An 18348-nucleotide genomic window follows, 5' to 3' on the forward strand; every position below is an offset into this window, starting at 1 on the left:
GCAGGCGGAATCCTGTTTTGTTTTGTTTTGTTTTTTTAACAAGGACTGAATGACAAATATAAACGACAGTTCAGAGCTGACGGAACATCAGCATTTGACGCTTCACAGGGGAGCTGTGAACGAAACAATAGCCAAGAAATTGAATTAGAATCAGTTTACAAAGATAGAGCACCGAATGGTGAAAAGTACAAATCCTTAACTGCCTCATTTCTTAACTCTAGAAGTATTCTTCATTACCTTTTTCACAAATGACAGGGGTAACAAGAGGGTTAGTAAAGAAGTTGGCAAGCCATTTTTGTCATGCAGGTGGGCACTATTTCACCGAGACTTTAGCCTGAATCCAGTATAAGATATAATTGGGGTTGGATATACGCATACAATATTGGTCGAAAAGCACTGCCTCGCTGAACAGAACTGCCCACTGAAGCATGCTGCCATTTTTGCTTTTTTCAGAATTATTAGAATTTCAATAAGGTGACAGATTATTCAACCTCTTTACAGTGGAGCTGACGTTATATCATATGACGCAACAGACTCTTTTATAGCCACTGTTTTTTTTTCTACTTACTATTAGTAATTATTGGAACTCTATACATTACTGTTACACAAAAAAATTTATTCCATCTTAGGAAGTCGTAAAATAATTTTTAATATAATGAAAGCAAAACTATGCCTATCATATTTGGGGAATTTTATTCCCCTCTACTAATTTTTGGAAATGCTTATTTATCACTACACACTCTTTGCATAGAGGCGCTTTTCCAGTGAGATAAGGCTGGTTTCACATTTGCGTTTTATCGCGCAGAGCATTGTGCGCTATCGGTCGCACGCACATTTGTCCCCTATATTTAAAATGGTGTGCGCAGTGTCTAACGATTGCACGCAGGCCTCAGCGTTTCAGTGTGCTGTGCATTTTCCATGTCTGCTATCAGACGCGCCGGATGCTACACGTTGCATTTTTTGGTCCGCCCAACGTCGTTAAAAATGCGCATGCGCGTGTCAGCGCATGCAATGCGCAAAAAAATAGTGTTACAGTCTATTTTTGTGCTGACGTGCGCTGTATAGTGCGCATGTCAGCGCTTAGTGAGCGCATGCGATTTCAGAGTAAATAATGTCTAGACACTGTCTAAATCCAGCCCCTCAACAAGAAACATTGGGAGCATGGGAGATAAAAGAAGGGCTTTGTAGTGCCACCTCATCACTCTCCAGACATACTGCAAGAAGACACCCACCCAGCCAGAGATCACATTTTGGATCACAGCAGCTTAATGTGAGTATAATTTTTCTGTGAGTCTGTGCTTTCAAATACAGTGGGGAAAAAAAGTATTTAGTCAGTCAGCAATAGTGCAAGTTCCACCACTTAAAAAGATGAGAGGCGTCTGTAATTTACATCATAGGTAGACCTCAACTATGGGAGACAAACTGAGAAAAAAAAATCCAGAAAATCACATTGTCTGTTTTATGGTGGAAAATAAGTATTTGGTCAGAAACAAGCAATCAAGATTTCTGGCTCTCACAGACCTGTAACTTCTTCTTTAAGAGTCTCCTCTTTCCTCCACTCATTACCTGTAGTAATGGCACCTGTTTAAACTTGTTATCAGTATAAAAAGACACCTGTGCACACCCTCAAACAGTCTGACTCCAAACTCCACTATGGTGAAGACAAAAGAGCTGTTAAAGGACACCAGAAACAAAATTGTAGCCCTGCACCAGGCTGAGAAGACTGAATCTGCAATAGCCAACCAGCTTGGAGTGAAGAAGTCAACTGTGGGAGCAATAATTAGAAAATGGAAGACATACAAGACCACTGATGATCTCCCTCGATCTGGTGCTCCACGCAAAATCCCACCCCGTGGGGTCAGAATGATCACAAGAATGGTGAGCAAAAATCCCAGAACCACGCGGGGGGACCTAGTGAATGAACTGCAGAGAGCTGGGACCAATGTAACAAGGCCTACCATAAGTAACACACTACGCCACCATGGACTCAGATCCTGCAGTGCCAGACGTGTCCCACTGCTTAAGCCTGTACATGTCCGGGCCCGTCTGAAGTTTGCTAGAGAGCATTTGGATGATCCAGAGGAGTTTTGGGAGAATGTCCTATGGTCTGATGAAACCAAACTGGAACTGTTTGGTAGAAACACAACTTGTCGTGTTTGGAGGAAAAAGAATACTGAGTTGCATCCATCAAACACCATACCTACTGTAAAGCATAGTGGTGGAAACATCATGCTTTGGGGCTGTTTCTCTGCAAAGGGGCCAGGACGACTGATCCGGGTACATGAAAGAATGAATGGGGCCATGTATCGTGAGATTTTGAGTGCAAACCTCCTTCCATCAGCAAGGGCATTGAATATGAAACGTGGCTGGGTCTTTCAACATGACAATGATCCAAAGCACACCACCAGGGCAACGAAGGAGTGGCTTCGTAAGAAGCATTTCAAGGTCCTGTAGTGGCCTAGCCAGTCTCCAGATCTCAACCCTATAGAAAACCTTTGGAGGGAGTTGAAAGTCTGTGTTGCCAAGCGAAAAGCCAAAAACATCACTGCTCTAGAGGAGATCTGCATGGAGGAATGGGCCAACATACCAACAACAGTGTGTGGCAACCTTGTGAAGACTTACAGAAAACGTTTGACCTCTGTCATTGCCAACAAAGGATATATCACAAAGTATTGAGATGAAATTTTGTTTCTGACCAAATACTTATTTTCCACCATAATATGCAAATAAAATGAAAAAAAAAACAGACAATGTGATTTTCTGGATTTTTTTTTCTCAGTTTGTCTCCCATAGTTGAGGTCTACCTATGATGTAAATTACAGATGTCTCTCATCTTTTTAAGTGGTGGAACTTGCACTATTGCTGACTGACTAAATACTTTTTTTCCCCACTGTATATAATGTGTACTAATGTTTTATTTTTTTTCTTTTGCTAGAATGTCTTCTGGATCCGAATACTCACCAGCAGCGGAAGAATTGGCAGACGCAGAGCGTGAGGTGAGTAGTTTACTGTCTTGTGAAGTATACCTGCCTGTCCAAATGTTTAATTATTTATTTTCTTTTACAGACCTCAGCATCGGACCAGCCAAGTGAGGGTGAGCAGCCGGAGCAGCGTACACCAAGCACGGCGGGAAGGAGACGCACGGTAGGAAAGTTTTTTCCTAATTTTTTATTTTTTAAAAAAAATTTTGGATTCTGGTTTTTCTGTCCAGCTTTTCTCCCCTTTTTTTTTCTTCTCCATCACCACTCTCCATAAATGCAAAGATTCTAAATGTATTTCTTTTCTAGGTTCCACAACGGGATGAGGACATCTATCTAGACAATGAGCAACTCATCAGCCTTGTCCAGGAGCGTGTCCCATTGTGGGACAGCCGTGACCAGCAGTACAAGGACATTGTGGTGACCCGGCAGCTATGAAATGAAGTGGCTGCAGCATTGATGGAGGGCTGGGACAGCGCTTCTGCAACTGTCAAAAAGGCGTTCAGTAAGTATTTCTCTGTTGTGTGATGCTGCATTGACTCTTGATCCTGATGATACATGTGTGTTTACTGCAAGAGATCTGCTTGCAGTAAACACACATGTGTCCTCAGGTTCAATAGTGTATACATTGTGTATTGAATGCTGTGTCTTTTTCATGGTTCACTCTTGATCCTGATGATACATGTGTGTTTACTGCAAGAGATCTGCTTGCAGTAAACACACATGTGTCCTCAGGTTCAATAGTTTATGCATTGTGTATTGAATGCTGTGTCTTTTTCATGGTTCACTCTTGATCCTGATGATACATGTGTGTTTACTGCAAGAGATCTGCTTGCAGTGCACACACATGTGTCCTCAGGTTCAATAGTGTACGCACTGTGTATTGAATGCTGTGTCTTTTTTATGGTTCACTCTTGATCCTGATGATGCATGTGTGTTTACTGCAAGAGATCTGCTTGCAGTAAACACACATGTGTCCTCAGGTTCAATAGTGTACGCATTGTGTATTGAATGCTGTCTCTTTTTTATGGTTCACTCTTGATCCTGATGATACATGTGTGTTTACTGCAAGAGATCTGCATGCAGTAAACACACGTGTCCTCAGGTTCAATAGTGAATTCATATTGGTGATTCAGCATTGATGACAACTCAGGTGTGTGTGGTAATACAGATACCATCATTGTGTTGTCCAACCTAATTTTGTTTTTCTTTCCATTGTTTCAACAGTGAACAAAGTCCGCACACGTTGGCGCTCGATGAAGGACCGTTTCAACACTGATGTTCGTGCTGAGGGACAGGTTCGCAGTGGCTCTTCTGCAAGGACAAGAATCAAGTATCGGTATCATCGCGCCTTGGAATTCTTACGACCAGAGCATAAGTATTTTTTTTTTTTGGCTTATTAACCCTAATTTATATTCCACAGCTGATCCGTCTTGTTAATGCTGGATACTAATGTTTACCTTTTTTTTCCACAGCACCTGGAGCAGCACCCTGCAACCTGTCCCAGGACCGGTTCTTCATCGATCGACCTTGGACCCGTCCCAGCCATCTGACAGCCAGGAAGCAAGTTGCAGGTCAGCAACACAGACAGCTGGTGGCCAGGAAGCTGGTCAATCAGGTGTTCCCCTGTCCCAGGTCTCTGCCACTGGTTATGCGGGCACTACCCGCCAGCGGCAGAGGGCCTCGGACAGGCCTGTCTTGCCCGAGTTCATGTACTTGAGCGAGGCCTTTCATGCCAGTCTCAAGACGCTGTCCGAAAGAGTGGAAAGTGGATTTTCTCTAATGGAAGGTGGTTTTAACTACATGGAACACCTCTTCCACTCTTTCGCACAGCGCCTTGACCGGCTGGAGGCCGACCTCAATAGACCAGCGCACCATTTCTTTAGTAAAATTGAACGGGGCATGGTGGATCACCTTAGTCCTGAGCAACAGCTGACTGTCTTACACGCCTGCAACACTGCTTACTTGCAGACTATGCAGCAGAATCAATACGTGCAGCAGTTAGTGTTGTCATTCCCACCTGTGCCACCACTGACTCGCTTCACCACAGCACCGACTTCTGCTGCATATCACTGCACAGCCACCTGCATTCCTAGCCAAGCTGGGCACCACTACACCACACCAATGTTGAGTGCTGCTGGACACTCCACCCCCGCCACCACCACCATGTCATGCGCTGCTCCTGTCTGGAGCACCAGTACTGCCACATCTTGGCGCACCTCCAGCGCTAAATCTCGTTGGGCCACCACCTCTTCACCTGTTTGCACAGAAAGAACATCTCCGGATCAGAGCACCGCCACTTCTCCAATGCATGAGAACACCACCACAACTCTGCACCATACAAGGAGCACCCCAACCACCACTCTTCAGAGGTCCACCACCACCACCACATCTCCTCATAGGAGCACCGCCACCACTACTCTGCAGAGGATCACCGTCAACACTTCGCCTCCTCATGGCACCTCCAAAACTCAGCATCACAGTGTCACCGCCACCACTTCACCAGATCGGAGCACCGCCCACACTTGTCCCACCAGAAGCACCGGGCGTAATTCACCATCCATGAGCACCATCACCACCATTTCACCTACAAGGAGCACCGCCAGCACCACCACCAAGCACCCTAGGGGAGACTGTTGTGAGTTCATTCTCTGGTTCACCAGTTGTGAGTCTCCTTCCAGACTCCCTCTGGTGGTGACGGGAGGTGGTGAGGCTGATTTGATCGGTGGAGATCTGCCACCTGAGAATGTGGATGACAATTGGATCTCAGGAGTCTCAGATTGGATTTAAGACAGCCAACGCCCTATTCAGTTGCTGGTGATTCCTTTTGCTTCTCAGGTCTTGGTTCTCAGCTCTATTCCAGTCAGCTCAAGCTAAGTTTCTCTGTTAATGTTCACACTTGATTTTGTTGTTCTATTCATTTTTTTGCGTGGTCAGCCAGCCCCGGCTTGGGCTGTGCTGAATTTACACTCTTATTTATCTGTGTTTGCCAATTTGCTTTTTGTCCCTTATTAGATTGGCCTCTTTTTGCTCTGTCTCAGAATATTTCAGAGTGCTGATATAGTGGGAGAAGTCTAGTGACGTCAGGGTTAATTTTGTTATCAGAAGTGTTGGACATTATTTTGTAGGGCTTTGGGCAGATTGCAGACAGTGTCTGTCCTTTCCTCTCCTTTTTAGTTAGTTTGGGTCCCATCGTTTGCTCAGCCTATTTTCCTACCTGTCTTTGTGTTTTCATCTTGTTTCACTGTCAATACATGTGTGGGGGCTGTCTATTCCTTTGGGGTCTGCTCTGGGGCAGTTAGTTTTCCCTTTTCTTGCTTTAGGCTTATTTAGTCCTCCGGCCATGACGAGGTGTCTAGGTTCATCGTAGGCACACTCTACGGCTGCTGCTAGTTGTGTGGTAGGATCAGGGATCTGCAATCTGCATAGTTACCAACCTCTCTGGTTTTTCTGGGCTTAGCATGTTTAGTTTTTTCCTCCTCGGTGACCCATTCATAACAGAATCACCAGCCATACCGCAGATTCTAGGGTACTCAAAAGCAGGAAAAAGTTGTTTTAAAAAAAAAAGAAAAGTGTGTCAGAATTTTTTTTTATATATATATTTTTTCCTTTTTTCTCTGGGGCCGTAGGAGGATTTTTTTTTCTTTTTCCTAATGGAGATTAAGCAATTGTCTGATGGTGTGGAGCAGCTGGCTGCTGAAGTGCAGTGAATTTCCACCTACCTCATTCAGTACATGCTGCTGAACCCAAGATTCCTAATCCTGATGTGTTTTCTGGGGATCGGTCTAAATTTCTGAATTTTAAGAATAATTGTAAATTATTTCTGGCCTTGAAGCCAAACTCATCGGGGAGCTCTGTGCAGCAGGTTAAAATTGTCATCTCCTTGCTGCGTGGCGATCCCCAGGATTGGGCTTTTTCTCTGACACCTGAAAATCCTATTCTGACTAATGTGGATGCATTTTTTCAAGCCTTGGGGTTGTTGTATGATGAACCTAATGCTGTTGATCAAGCTGAGAGAACCCTGTTGGTATTAAACCAGGGTCAGGATTCTGCAGAGTTATACTGTCAAAAATTCCAAAAGTGGGCAGTCCTTACTACATGGAATGATAGTGCGTTGGCAGCTCTCTTTCAGAAGGGTTTATCAGAGACCGTAAAAGATGTTATGGTGGGATTTCCTGTTCCCTCTGGTCTGGATGATTCTATGTCATTAGCCATTCAAGTTGATCGGCGTTTACGTGAGCGTAAAACTACACGGGAGGCGCTGCCACCTTTTGAACAAACGTCTGAACCTATGCAATGTGATGGGGTTTTGTCTAGGGCGCAACGTCAGGAGTTTAGAAGGCGTAATAAGCTGTGTTTTTTCTGTGGAGAAGCCTCTCATACTATTTCTGTCTGCCCTAAACGAGAGAAACGTTTTGCACACACATTTGCTGTGGGCAGTGTACAACCTAAGTTCCTTTTGGCAATTACTCTGATCTGCTCCTTATCCACGTTTTCCACTAATGCTTTTGTGGATTCAGGAGCAGCGTTGAATCTGATGGATTTGGACTTTGCTAAATGTTGTGGTTTTTTCATGACGCCTCTGCGGATGCCTATTCCTTTGAGGGGTATTGATGCTACTCCTTTGGCGGAGAATAAACCTCAGTTTTGGACCCAGGTGACAATGCGAGTTGCCCCAGACCACCAAGAAAATTGTAAATTTTTGGTACTGCATAATTTGCATGATACTATTGTTCTGGGTTTTCCTTGGTTGCAAACTCATAATCCAGTTTTGGATTGGAAATCTGGGTCTGTGGTGAGTTGGGGTTGTCATTGTGTTCTTAGGGACGCTCCTGTTTTCTCCACCTCTCCTCAGTCTCATGATTTTCCTGATTATCTAGCCGATTTTTCTGATGTATTTAGTGAGAGCAAGTCTGTGTCTTTGCCTCCTCGTAGGAGTTATGACTGTGCAATTGAGTTGATGCCTGGTTGTAAATTTCCCAAGGGTCGGCTTTTCAACTTATCAGTACCCGAACATGATGCTATGCAATCCTATATTAAGTAGTCATTGGAGAAGGGTCATATTAGACAATCCTCGTCACCTTTAGGTGCTGGGGTTTTTTTGTAGCCAAGAAAGATGGTTCATTAAGACCGTGTATTGATTATCGTTCCCTTAACAAGATGACGGTTAAATATCAGTACCCGTTACCTCTGATGTCTGATTTATTCTCCACAGAGTTAAGAGTGCCTGCTGGTTTACTAAGCTTGACCTCAGGGGGGCGTATAATCTTATTTGCATCAAGCACGGGGATGAATGGAAGACGGCGTTTAATACTCCAGAGGGACATTTTGAGTACCTGGTGATGCCTTTTGGGCTCACTAATGCCCCTTCTGTCTTCCAGTCCTTTATGAATGATATTTTCCGTGACTTTGTGGATAAGTTTTTGATCATCTATCTGGATGATATTTTGATCTTTTCTAGTGATTGGGATTCTCATGTGGAACACGTCCGGACTGTGTTCCGGATTTTGAGGGAGAATTCCCTGTTTGTTAAGGGATCAAAATGCCTCTTTGGTGTACAGAGGATTTCATTTTTGGGATTTATCTTATCTCCATCGACTATTGAAATGGACCCAGCCAAGGTACAGGCCATTTATGATTGGGTTCAGTCTACTTCTTTGAAGGCCCTCCAGAAGTTTTTGGGTTTTGCTAATTTTTATCGTAAATTTATAGGTAATTTTTCTGGTATGGTCAAGAAGGGCGCTGATGTGCTGAATTGGTCTCCTGAGGCTATCTCAGCATTTCAGGAGCTTAAGCAGAGATTTACTTCAGCTCCAGTTTTACAGCAACCTGATGTCTCACTTCCATTTAAGGTGGAGGTAGATGCTTCTGAGATTGGTGCAGGAGCTGTTTTGTCCCAAAAAGACCCTGTGACTTCTAAGATGAATCCCTGTGCCTTCCTTTCTCGAAAGTTCTCCCCATCTGAACGCAACTATGACATGGGGAATCGGGAATTGTTGGCCATGAAGTGGGTATTTGAAGAGTGGAGACATTGGTTGGAGGGAGCTAGACATCAAGTTGTGGTCCTCACCGATCACAAGAATTTGATTTATCTGGAGTCGGCCAAACGCTTAAATCCTAGACAGGCTAGATGGGCCTTGTTTTTCACGCATTTTAATTTTGTGGTCTCTTTTCTTCCGGGCACTAAGAATGTTAAGGCAGATGCCCTTTCTAGGAGTTTCTTTGCCGATTCTCTTAGTGTGACCGAGCCTACTACCATCCTAGGTGAGGGGGTAGTTCTTTCTGCCATTTCTCCCGATTTGAGACGCGCCCTGGATGAATTTCAGAAGGATAAACCTGAGTGTTGCCATATGGGAAAATTGTATGTTCCTGACCAGTGGAGAGAGTGATGTCTGAAATTCATTGCTCCGCATTGGCTGGTCATCCAGGTATTTTTGGTACCTGAGATTTGGTGAGTCGGTCCTTTTGGTGGCCTACCTTATCTCGTGACATCAGGAGAATTTTGTACAGTCCGGTGGGACTTGTTTTCGGTCTAAACTCTGCTCTCGTTCTAGTGGGTTGCTGATGCCCTTGCCGGTGCCCAAGAGGCCATGGACCCATATCTCAATGGATTTTATTTCTGATCTTCCTGTCTCTCAGAGAATGACTGTTATCTGGGTGAACTAATCTAGATGTGAGGTGTGCACTTTGAACCCCCAAGTGCTTCACAGAAGTTTATAACGCAGAGCTGTGAAAATAAAAAATTATTTTTTTTTTCCTCAAAAAATTATTTTTAGCCCACTATTTTTTATTTTCACAAGGGTAACAGGATAAATTGGACCCCAAAAGTTGTTGGTACCCCATATGTGGGGGGGGCCACTGTTCAGGGACACGTTGGGGCTCAGAAAGGAAGTAGTGACGTTTTGAAATGCCGACTTGATGGAATGGTCTGTGGGCGTCATGTTACATTTGCAGAGCCCCTGATGTACCTAACCAGTGGAAACCCCCCACAAGTGACCCCATTTTGGAAACTAGACCCCCCAAGGAACTTATCTAGATGTGTGGTGAGAACTTGGAACCCACAAGGGCTTCACAGAAGTTTATAACACAGAACCGTGAAACTAAAAAATCATTTTTTTTCCACAAAAATAATTATTTTAGCCCCCATGTTTTTATTTTCCCAAGGGTAACAGGAGAAATTAGACCCCCAAAGTTGTTGTGCAATTTTTCCTGAGTACCCTGATACCCCATAAGTGGGGGTACACCACTGTTTGGACACATGTCGGGGCTTGAAATGGAGGGAGCACCGTTTGACTTTTTGAACGTAAAATTGGCTAGAATAAATGGTGGCTCCATGTCGCGTTTGGAGACCCCATGATGTGCCTAAACAGTGGAAACCCCTCAATTCTATCTCCAACCCTAACCCCAACACACCCCTAACCCTAATCCCAACCCTAATCATAACCCTAACCTCAACCCTAATCCCAACACACCCCTAACGAAATCACAACTCTAACCCTAACCACAAGCCTAACCGTAATCCCAACCCAACCCTAACCCTAATCCCAATTACAACCCTAACCCTAATTCCAACCCTTAGTCCAACCCTAACCCTTAGCCCAACCCTAACCCTAACCCTAACCCTTAGTCCAACCCTAACCCTATTTCTAATCCTAACCCTAATTCCAACCCTAGCCCTAACCCTAACCCTAGCCCTAACCCTAGCCCTAACCCTAGCCCTAACCCTAACCCTAGCCCTAACCCTAGCCCTAACCCTAGCCCTAATGGAAAAATATAAAAAAATATTTTGTTTTTTTATTATTTGTCCCTACCTATGGGGGTGATAAGGGGGGCGGTGATTTACTTTTTTTTATTTTGATCACTATGAAAGTTTATAATAGTGATCAAAATAAATGAATGAATCTGCAGCGTTGCAGATTCGATTCGGCGCATGCGCCCGCCATCTTCTAAGATGGCGGCACCCATGACGCTGGACGGCGGGACACCGGGACGGATAGCGGGAGATCGGAGGCACAAAGGAGGGTGAGAGGGGGTGATTGGAGGGCTGAGGGGGTGATCGGAGGGCTGGGGGGCGGAAGGAAGGCGGGGGGCAGATTATGACGGCGGCTGCCGATCGGCGCCGTCAGACGGTGGCGGCAGCCGATCGGTGCTGTCAGTCGGTGTGGGGGGGGTCGGGTCTCTGTGTCCAGCCATGTCCGATATTTCAGCATCGGCCATGGCTGGATTGTAATATTTCACCAATTTTCATTGGTGAAATATTACAATCGCTCTGATTGGCTGTTAAAAGTGAAACTGCCAATCAGAGCGATCGTAGGCACGTGGGGGCTAAGCCACACCCCCAGGTGTTAACTCTGAAGGGTCCTTTGTGTGCGGGTCGGGTGACCTTTCAGTGACCCCGGTCACCCGACCCGCAAGGGGGCAATCAATTCATGACACCACATAGGCATCATGGGTCGTATTGTCACGACTTTTCATGATGCCTACGTGGTGTCAAAGGTCGTGAAGGGGTTAATGTGTGTTTACAAAGTGAGGAGATGATGTTGAAAATACACGTCATATGGTCATGAACCTGGCGTTGTATCATACTTTGAAGAAAAAACCATACAGGTATAAACACAGGTGTTTTATTAACATACACAACACATAAAAATTAGGTTACACCATTTTCTCTTGCCAGGCCACTCGTCCAACATCAGAGGTGAAGTAGGTCGCAAATTGGTCCCTCATTTGCCCTACTTCAACAGATGACCGTAGAGGGTGCTGATTAAATTCTGGAAAGGGGTTAGGAGAGGAATCATCTAGTTCAAAACTAGGGTGCTCTCTATCCATCACAAAATTGTGTAGAACAACACAGGCCTTCACCACCTCATCCACAGTTTCTAGTTTAAGATTAATGGCTGTGGAGAGAATTCACCATCTGGATACTAGTATACCAAAGGCACACTCTACAGTTCTTCTGGCCCTGGTCAACCTGTAATTAAAAATTCTTTTAGTGTGGTCCAAGTCCCGGCTGGAGTATAGTTTGAGCAGGTGTTGGCACATCTGGAATGCCTCATCCCCAACCATTACAAAGGGCTGTGGCGGACCTTCGGTGTTGGGAAGAGGCCGTGGCATGGGGAAATTGAACTGGTTGCCATACAACCTCCATCACATGTCTGAGTTCTTAAAAGCCTGGGAGTCATTTCCACACCCAAATGCACCTATGTCCACTGCAAAAACTTACAGTCTGCATCAGAAATGGCAATTAGTATTGTAGAGAAGTACTTTTTATAATTGTAGTACTCTGATCCAGTTCTCTTGGGTTTTATAATCCTGATGTGTTTCCCATCCACCGCACCCAAACAATTAGGGAAATTGCTGACTGTCCAGAATCTTTCTGCATTTTCAAGCCACTTTTCCACGGTGGGCAGGGGCATGAATTCTGGACAGAGAACGTCCCACAAAGCCCGGCAGGTGTCTGCAACTATTCCAGACAAGGTGGATATTCCAAGACGGAACTGGAAGTGCAGAGAAGAGAGGGTCTCTCCAGTAGCCAGGAATCTGGGACACAAAGAAACAACAAGAATTTATATTTGTGTATAGGGATTTTTAACACATTAAAAAAAAAAGGGCACACCAATAAATAAATATGCATCCTTTTCTTTAAAAAAAATGCCTCAAACCAATGCAGATACTTTTAGTACGTGGCAGATCAAGAATTCTGCCATAATATACTACTACATCAAAGAACCAGTACTATTATGCAGTCAGTGGTTACGTACCGTAATGTGACCATGAGCCATTCCTCGGGAGGAATCGCACGACGGAGCTGTGTGTCCTGTCTACGGATGACATCTTGTACATGACTAAGTAAATACATGAAGCTTTGTTGTGGCATCCGTGTGTAATCCATAAATTTATCTGGGTTTGCCTGTAGCTCGCTGTAGAGGGTGTGGTACGCTCCACGGTTCTCCCGGAGCTCAGCAATAGGATGAATCCACAAATGCTGACGCTGCCGTCTTCGCTGTCTCTCTCTCTCTCTTTGTTCATGGCAAGCAACTGCATAAGCTTGAGCCATCCTAATGTCCAGATCCAAGTTGAAGTGAAAGCTTTTCCAGTGCAGATCCATGTCTTCATCAAAAACTGCTAGCAACTGGGAAGAATAGCTGTAAACTGCGCCTAGATAAGGAATTCCAATAACACATGCCCACTGCTGTCCAATTGGTGGCATATGAGTCATAATTGGTCAATGATTTGTAAAATCCTGTGATTGTGACATTATGCGCACTAATCACGCAAACGCATGCAAAACGTTTACAAACGCATATAATCGCTGCGTTTTTTTGGCTTACCGCGCACGATTATGTCCCAAAAAAACGCTGCATTTACAAGCGTTTGTAAGCGTTTTTGTATGCGTTTGATGTGCGCTCCAAACGCAACGCAAAAAAACGCTGGTGTGAAACTAGCCTAAGAGGTGTTTTGTGTCTCATTGATGTTCCCCTTCATCCCTGCATCTTGTGTACATTTTTGAAGCAATTAAAGAGAAGCTGCAGCTGCATTTTCTTCTTCTCCCATTTTTAGTTTTTAATTTACTTTAACTCCTTAAAGGGAACCATTCACCTCCAGAAACACTATTAGGCTGGAGTCACACTAACCTGCGCAAAATACGCTCCGTATTTTACATGCGTAATACGGATGAATCACCACTAAATAGTGGTCCGTAGGTCATCCGTAAGCAAGGTGAGGTCGCGTATTTTGCGCATGTGTGTATCCGTATGTAATCCGTATGCAATCCGTATGGCGAGATTTTCTCGCAGTCTTGCAAAATGGACATTTAACGGTTTTGAGGCCTGCAAACAATTTAAATCATTAGCCTGCACCCTATTTAGACACTCAGAAACAGGTGGCTGACTACATTCTGTACATTTGTCACCTTGCTTTCACGAGGTGTGTTGGTGTTCTTTGTGCAGCATGGCAGAGGGTCTGACATTCAATACAACTGAGCAGGTTCTCTTTACCTGGCTTTTGTCACGGCTCTTTGGGCAACCATATCCTGTGATAGTGGATCCGCGGAGGAGGAGACGCATGTGGGTACATCCACTTTTGAGGCAACGACTCACAAGAGGGCATTTTCACCGCCTCTATTCGTCTCTGCGGTAGCATCCGGTGAAATTTTACCAGTACTGTCGAATGAGCATTTCCACATTTGATCGCCTTTTGGAGACAGTGCGCCCTGGGATCACCTTTCAGGACACTAGGATGCGCAAAGCCATATCTGCAGAGGAGCGACTTCTACTCACAATACGGTATGTACTACACAACCACATTCTCTATGTTCATAATGTGTGTGTTAATTTATGTTTTTTGGCCTTCTTGGACAAAGTTTAATACCCTCATCTTACTCAAAATATGTTTCACCTGACACAGCAGAATGTTACATCTAATATGTCCTGCATATCACTTAGTCATTGTGCCACCAAATATGTGTGTGTTGTTCTCTCATTTCCTACCAAGTTTGGTCGGCATGTAACTGATTTTTTTTTACTTTAGCCATTCTAAACTGTACTCTTTCTGTTGTTCTACAGCTTCCTGTCCACTGGCCTGTCTTATGCCGCCCTCCACCATGAGTTTCTCATTGGAAAGTCAACCATTTCAGGCATAGTGAGGTCTACATGTGCACAAATCTGGACAAGACTCCATCAGGTGTTCCTACCCGAGCCCAGGATGGAAGACTGGTTAAGGATTTCAAGGGACTTTGAGGAGGACTGCCAGTTTCCAAATTGTATTGGGGCCCTGGATGGCAAACATATCAGGGTGCGTAAGCCGCCGAACTCAGGCTCCCAATTCTTCAATTATAAACAATACTTTTCTGTTGTATTGTTGGCTCTGGTAGACCCTCAATACAAGTTTATAATTGTTGACATTGGGGCCTATGGAAGGACGGGAGACTCTAGAGTCTTCAATACTTCCATAATGGGTCGGCGGCTACGCACCAACCAGTTGGATCTACCACCACCACGCCAGCTACCAGGCTCCCCCGAACAATCAGTCCCTTATGTCCTTGTGGCAGATTAGGCCATTCAGTTATCACGCAATGTCATGAGGCCATATCCCCGGCGCAACCTTGACCACAGGCACAGAATTTTTAACTTGCGCCTATCACGTGCTAGGTGACTGGTGGAGTATTCCTTTGGGATTCTTTGTGCCAAATGGCGGGTACTCCAGTCTGCCATTCAGTTGAGTGAGCAAAATGTGAATGAAGTTGTCAAAGCCTGTGTTGTTCTGCATAACTTCACCAGGATACATGATTGTTCCTCCTCTGATGGTGTTGTGCGTAGGCCGGACAATGTGCGCAGGGTGAGACCATCTATCATCCCTCAACGTAGACCGCTCTCTGGCCTCAAAGTGCGTGATATATTCACGAATTACTTTATCTCACCTGAGGGGGCAACTTCTTGGCAAGAGAATTCTGTGTCTATGTTATAATTTGTTTCTTTAAAAATGTGTCTAAATATATATTGCTCAAGCCTTTATGATTCTATGACTGTTTCATTGCATTGGTTGGTGTCTGTTAGTATGTTGTGAGGGATTGTGAAAAATCACACAGAGACGTTAACTAGAGTAGACAAATTTTTAGTTTTGCCTTTTTTTTTTGGTTTTGCTTAAAGGCAAACATAATTTTGCCATAACACAAATTTGGAAATGGCCAAAATGACCCTTTGTGCCTTCTTTAACTTGGTGTAACATTAATATTACAGAAAAAACCTGCAACAAACATTATGCAATAACAACATTGCTGCATGCCTACATTAACCTTGATTAGGCAACAAAGGGTGAGCTCCATCACCAAAATAAAGTCAATAAGATAACACTAACATTTCCTCATAATGTTATCCAATCATAGAAATATTCCACCATGACAGGCAAGGCTACCTCACATCTTTCACACAGATATTACCTGTCTGTGGAACAGACAAAATTTAAGCATGCTATACTGGAAAGGATGAAAATACAAAACTCACTTGTTAAGACATAGAGAGAGCGTGATATTCTGAATGCTGGTCGCCTCAAATTGTTTTACTAGAGATTGCTAACAACAAAGTTGACTACTTAACTAAAGGCAAGCACGCCTTTCCTATGCGTTAGCAAGTGAATAGTGTATTTTCATCCTTTCATGTAACAGTATAGCGCATTTAAATATTCTCTTTTATACACACATTTAATATCTGTGTGAAAGGCGTGAGGTAGCGTTGCCTGTCATGATCGATTGTTTCATATGTTTGGAAAACATTGTTTAAAAATGTGAGTGTTAAATTATGTTCTAAATGTTGGTGAAGGAGAACACCTGTTTTTTTGTCTAGATTAGAAGCACCAGTTACATGTCACTGGACATCTCCAAACTTTTGAATCATAAATCCTCATATGTAGAGGAAGGGGAACGTGGAGGAACAGCCTGTGGGTGCTGCTGGACATTGTGGGCAACATCGCCCTGTGTGGGGCCATACTGTTGCCCATGATGCTGTAGTTGTCCAGCCTCCTGGGCCTGTTGGTGATACTGGCCAGAGTACTGATGATGGTGAGAGGCTTCTTGTTGGCTATGGTAGGCCCGTGGCTCATACCCACCAACATAGCCAGATCGTCCCCAACCAGGTTGGGACCAGCCTCCAACACTGGGTGGGTACAAGTGGCCATATTGGTGGGGTTGGCTTGAGGAAGACATGTGGGGCTGCGGAATAGAAGGATGGGTAGGGGGAGGAAGGGCTTGAGGTGTTGGCCCACGTATTAGGGGCTGTTCAGACCCTGCTTGAGCATGCATCTGTGTGGATGGTCTCATGCGCATTAAATTTCTTGGTGAGAGCTGCCACCTCTCCAGAAATTCAAACACCTCATATGGGGTATTGGGGGGGTGCTTGCATCAAGCAGGATCTGAATACATCCCCTAATACGGAGCCTGACCTCACGGGTAAGGGCACGGAGATAAAGGGTGAGGCTACGTGCATAGGCCTCCTCACCATCATCTGTACTGACTCTGGACAAGTAAGTCAGCACCCCTGTGTCCACATTGGTCCTGCTCTCTTGAATGGTGACCTGGCGCCTTCTTCTTATTCGCCGTGATGCTAGAGCAGCCTGTGGGGAGGGCCTGATTTGGGCAGTTGGGCTGCTGCTCAAGTTGCCCGGCTCTTCCAGGATGGGTGAGGTTGCAGCAGCAGACCGTCCTGGTGGTGTGTTGTGTAGGGCAGCCATTGTGTGTTCTGGTGATGCCTCCTCTTCAGCCATCCTTCTTGTAGGGGGAGAAGATGGGCCAGCCACCTCATCCCCTACAGGATCAATAATTGGCTCTGCCTCTGAGGCCGTTCCTCGATCCGTAAGGTTGGATTGAGTTCTGTTATGAAAGAGAACAGAGGCAAAAATACATCAATATTTTTGTCCCTGTAAAGTATTTGTGTAATGTTTTTGTGTCATGTGGTGTGAGGTATGTACTTACGGTCTCAGAGCCAGAATTGGGGCGAGGAAGTTCAGCCAGTCATAGTATATATATTTGCGCTTTACATGGCCAGCATCCCCACTCCTGGACCGCTGCTGGCGTTCCCGGCGGTACTGGTCCCGGATGCTTCTCCACCGTTTCATCACATCTTCCACTGCAATGTGACAGGAAAGATTGTCAAAATCACATATTTGAGAGGTCACATTTTCAAACAGTAGTCTAGGCATGGGGCCTTCTGGGGTGTGCGTTCTACCCATGGTGGCATATGTAATTGGGCCGATACCCAGGGTCTCATTAGCTCCACTGAAACTAATTTTATTGGCTAGGAGGATGAGGAACTTGTGGCCTAACCCCTAATTATGGCTGTGTGAAACCACGTGTCACATCCTAATGTAACGGCCTCATGAGGCTAAGAAAAGTACATGCACAGGAAGGGGGGGTGCTGATTGTAGATTCATTTTATAGCGCGCGCTAAGGTTAATTATATTTTTATTGTTGCACTTACGAATTTTATGCTGCTCATCACGTGGTCTGTCACCAGTCATGGTACATCTGGCGACAGATGCGCCTCCATGACGCCTCCTTTCTTGTGCGGTTCGCATAGTTTGCGTCTCGTGGGTCCCATATTTCTGGACGCTCCTGCACCAGCACAATGAGGAGCTCTACATTAATGTATGTGGACGCCATGCTGCTGCTGTACTCCGTGGAGGCTGACTTCCTGGATGTCTGGAGCGGTTTTTGAGCTCATTTGCATGTCTAGGCTTCCTGATGATGGATTGGCCCATTTCCTGTTCACCAGCCAAAAGACCTGCGTATTGCTCGCAGGTCACACGTGTGTTCCGTGTGTAATCCGTATTTTTTGCGCACCCATAGACTTGCATTGGCATACTATGGGCATAGTATGCT

Source organism: Dendrobates tinctorius, unplaced genomic scaffold (assembly GCF_039654945.1).
Source record: "Dendrobates tinctorius isolate UK_male_01 unplaced genomic scaffold, ASM3965494v1 ptg000089l, whole genome shotgun sequence".
Classification (NCBI taxonomy): domain Eukaryota; kingdom Metazoa; phylum Chordata; class Amphibia; order Anura; family Dendrobatidae; genus Dendrobates; species Dendrobates tinctorius.